Source organism: Chinchilla lanigera, unplaced genomic scaffold, assembly GCF_000276665.1.
Source record: "Chinchilla lanigera isolate Chin_1 unplaced genomic scaffold, ChiLan1.0 scaffold00008, whole genome shotgun sequence".
NCBI lineage: Eukaryota > Metazoa > Chordata > Mammalia > Rodentia > Chinchillidae > Chinchilla > Chinchilla lanigera.
This window is the reverse complement of record NW_004955409.1, coordinates 29516004-29520033: the sequence shown is the minus strand read 5'-3', so window position 1 is coordinate 29520033 and position 4030 is coordinate 29516004. Positions and strand designations below refer to the sequence as shown.

The following is a 4030-nucleotide window of genomic DNA, read 5'->3' as shown; positions in this document are numbered from 1 at the left end:
ATCAGATGGCTCCAAGCTCAAACTTTCCACTACTTAAACAGCAAGGTTCAAAATAAATCTGCTCAGTGTTCGTAACTTTGCTCAATAATGGATTGAAAATCCTACCTGAAACAACCTGTAAGGTCAGAGGGTGAGTCACGCATCACTCCCCGCAGTGGACACAAAGGGGTACGTCTAAGTACTGCTGGCCCAGACAACATATAGTGCTGGTGCTGCTGCATTCGAACGTTCATCACCGGGGGTAGGGGGTGTTGTGTGTGTGATTTGCATAAAATATAACTACAGCTCCAAAGAAAGTTCGTGATACCAGCAGTAAAGCTAAGAGGAAAACTGAGAACCACAGTTGAGTTAGAGAAATTACTGTGAGATTTGTTAAGGTCCTGGAAAAATGAATACTTGAGTTTAATTTTGGGGCCTCAGAACCAATGATTAGGATTTCCATTATTTCTTTATTATTTCATTATTTCCATTATTTCTGAACATAAAAACTATATTCAGTTCTCAAAATGCTCAGTGTTCAAACAGGGATTTGGAATGAATTGAGTTCCACAACTGAGGTATAACTATATATATAATCATTTTCACTTTTAGAAACTAGATACTCCACTTTTACTTTTTCTTTTTTTTTTTTTCGTTAGTACTGGAGATCAAACCCAGGGCTTTGTACTGGACTACATCCTCAACCCTTTCCTGGTTTTTATTTTTGAGACAGGATCTCCTTAAGTCACTAAGTTGCCCAGCCTGGGCTGGGGCTGGAATTTCTGATCCTCCTGCCTCAGCCTCCCAGATGCTGGAATTGTACAGCCACCACATTTTACAGCTAGAATTTGATGCCAACACACTTGGCTACTCAGCTTTTCTTCTGGTGATCTATCTGGTATTTTTTAGATTCATTGTGGAGCGGCATTAGAAAAGAGAATACTGACTCGATCATTATCAAAGCTTCCTGAAGTTAACACTTACTAAACTTAAATGAACACTTAGTGACACTAATACACTCAGTAAGGTGAAAAGATGAAATGATAAATACAGCATTATGAGTCAAGAGTAGAATTTGGGGTTTCACTCTACATCTCAGATTACCAGTTTTTCTGTCTGCAAAATAAAGAGCATACACATCGGGGATGACACATACAGGGTACATAGTTGCCACTCCCTGCTTCCCCACCCATGACTGACAGTAATCATTCATACCATCCTTCTGTCCAGAACCTGGGTGCAGCTCCGGAATCCTTCCCGAAGCATGTGGTCCAGTTAGTCACAGCTCACACCCAAGTTGAAATGTACTTGCTATCTTTGGATGTGATAATCTGTAGAGTCTTCCAGTTCTAACTCCAAAAATACACTATCAGAAATATGAAAAGGTGGGGCTGGGGATTTAGGTCAGGGGCACAGCACCTGCCTGGCAAGCGCAAGGTCGTGAGTTCAATTCCTGGTACCTCAAAAAAAAAAAAACAAAAAAAAAAAAGAAAGAAATATGAAAAATGCCTAATTTAGAATGTCCTTAGGCCTTTCCAGTATCTCTTTTCTCTAGCTATTAAGTTTATGTCATGTAGAACCCGGGACATGGATGTGCTCATATCCTGCTGTGACTTTACCAGGCTCCCCAGTGTTGGCCTTTGAAGCATGTCCATGCCAACCTAAAGAGAGTTGTTTGATTTATTTACTTTTCCTGTTGGGCTTTTCTAAATTTCTTGATTTGCGTATCTTAGTAACCTTTATGCAATAGTGCTCTCCCAGTGAAGTTTCCTATCTTTTGATCTTTTTGATACAGGGTCTCGGTATACAGTTCAAGTTGGCCTTGAGCTCACTTTGTAGCACAGGATGGTCTCAAACTCACAGTGATTCTCCTGCCTCAGCCTCCTGAGTGCTGGGATTATAGACCCGCCCGGTGGGTATTATAGACCACACCCAGCTGAGGTTTCCTTTCTTTATTCTTCCTTGCTTTTCATGCACATTCACACAGGCTTTTGAATGTGGAATCACCTGACTTCCTGGCTATCAGAACACTTTTCCCAATGAGTTCATGAATAGGAAGTTCGTAGCTGCTCCCTGGCCACTCCCACCCTTTGTCTAAGCCTAGGCTTACTGTCTTACCTCAGTGTCCGAATTATTTGATCTGCCTCCTCCCTGCTGATTACCAACCAGGATGGGTGCTTATACATTCATCTTCAGTTTCCGAGTAGCTGTCTGTTTAGTCTCCACATTGTTTATTTTGGCATTGTATATGTGAGAGTAGAAATAGCTTATAGCTGAGCTTCTCTGCTTTATTCCTCCAGTGTAATCCTACAATTGTCAATTGTGTAATTATGAGCATGCAAAAAAAAAGAAAGATATATTTAAGTCTCTAGGCGCTTAGAGCTCTGCTTTTTAAAACTTGCACCCTAATGAGATTCAACATGTCCTTGTTTGCCTCTTGCTGTTGAAGTCAGTGAGAAGGAATGCCTTGCTTGTAAGGTGGAAACCGATTTGTCCCCGTGTAACATCTCAGTGGGATCCTTTTACTTCTCAGTTTATACTTACTGCAACCCAAGACATTTACAGACAAAGGTGTGCCTGTGACTACCTTTAACACTTCCTTTACCTCAGAGCTGAAATCCAAGATAAATGATTATAATTCCTGATGACCATAAAGCTGTTCCTCTTCCTCTTTCTTTTTCTTATCTTGAGACAAGCTCTTACTCTGTAGTCTAGATTGGCCTTGAACATATTACTGTATCTCGCTCTGGCCTCAGGAGCCTCAGCCTCCCAAGTGCTGGGATTGTAGCACACACCACCATGACGTACTTCACCAGAAAGTCTCTTTTAAAATAACTAACTTTGGGGGCTGGGGATTTAGCTGAGCGGCACAGCGCCTGCCTGGCAAGCACAAGGTCGTGAGTTCGATTCTCGGTACCGGAAGAAAAACCAAATAAATAAATAAATAAAATAACTAACTTTGCCAAAAGGGAATGAAAGAAGAAAGGCTGCTAATCTTAACTTTCTAGTTACCTGCTATAATTTACTGGCAATAATTTGTAAGGGGAATAAAAGTAATAAACACTTAATTCCAAATGATTACACACACCACAGTGTGTGTTGCAGTCTCACCCATAGGGATGAGCTTATCTTCCTGGAAAAGGCGGCCAGTGACCGCAGGCCTCCCCCGTGGCCCAGCTGTTGTAGCCCTGGCTGGGCTGGCTTAGATAACATCCTGTTCCGCACAGTGAAACGGATGCCGCAACCCCAAGCGTTCGCCTGCTGGGCGTGGCTCTTCATAACAGCGTTTGGAATTGTTGTGAGGTAACTACCTGTCTGATAGGGCTTAGGAAATATGTGATCTGGAGAGCAAAAAAAATAATAATATAAAACTTAGTCCAAGTATTATCCCACGTTGTTTCTAGTCACAGCAAGAATAATAGTAACAGCACCGTCATCAAGGGAACCCTTGTTTGCTGAGTGCTGTGTGCATGTGGTCTCCTCTCTTACACTGCAAGGCAGCTAGCTGTCCAGCTGGGATGGAAAGGCCAGGCAAGCACCGTGGAGTCACACAGCAGGTACGTGGCAAGGCCAAGGCTTGAGCTAGGTCTGTCTTACGTCCAAGCTGTAGGCACCACATTCTCCATCTCCAGAAGGTGGCAAAATCTCCAGAGAAAAACACTTAGCTGCTCTATCTAGCATGAGCCTAACTAGACCCTTTGTCTGTGAAGGTGTCCCCCCAGCCTCTGTACTTTGCTGGGATTCTGCTTAGTCCCAGAACCACTCATTCACCAAAGGTACAAAGGATCATCAAATCATGGGAGAGGGCTGGGGATATAGCTCAGTGGCACAGTCTCTGCCTGGCAAGCGTGAGGTCCTGGGTTTGATTCCTGGTATCAAAAAAAAAAAAAGGAGACTCTACATTTTTAAAATTCACCTAGCACCCAGGAGGCTGAGGCAGGAGAATTGCTATGAGTTTGAGGCCAGCCTGGGCTACATAGTAAGTTCAAGACCAGCCTGGATTACACAGTGAGACCCTGTCTTAAACAACTAAAAAAAACAAACAAACAAA

At 42.8% G+C, this 4030-nt stretch overlaps 1 protein-coding gene and 1 long non-coding RNA gene across 3 annotated transcripts in view; one reads left to right on the top strand and one right to left on the bottom strand.

Annotated features, from left to right (window-relative positions):
- Window positions 1-4030, top strand: part of Ap4s1 (adaptor-related protein complex 4, sigma 1 subunit) — a gene marked incomplete in the record, with an annotated part of 47872 nt that overhangs the window by 10658 nt on the left and 33184 nt on the right.
- Window positions 1-4030, bottom strand: part of LOC106147739 — a 12844-nt gene that overhangs the window by 7666 nt on the left and 1148 nt on the right. For both annotated transcript variants that reach the window (XR_001232666.1, XR_001232665.1), the window contains exon 2: window positions 2098-2286. This is a non-coding gene — a long non-coding RNA (uncharacterized LOC106147739). The remainder of the gene's footprint in view (window positions 1-2097; window positions 2287-4030) is intronic.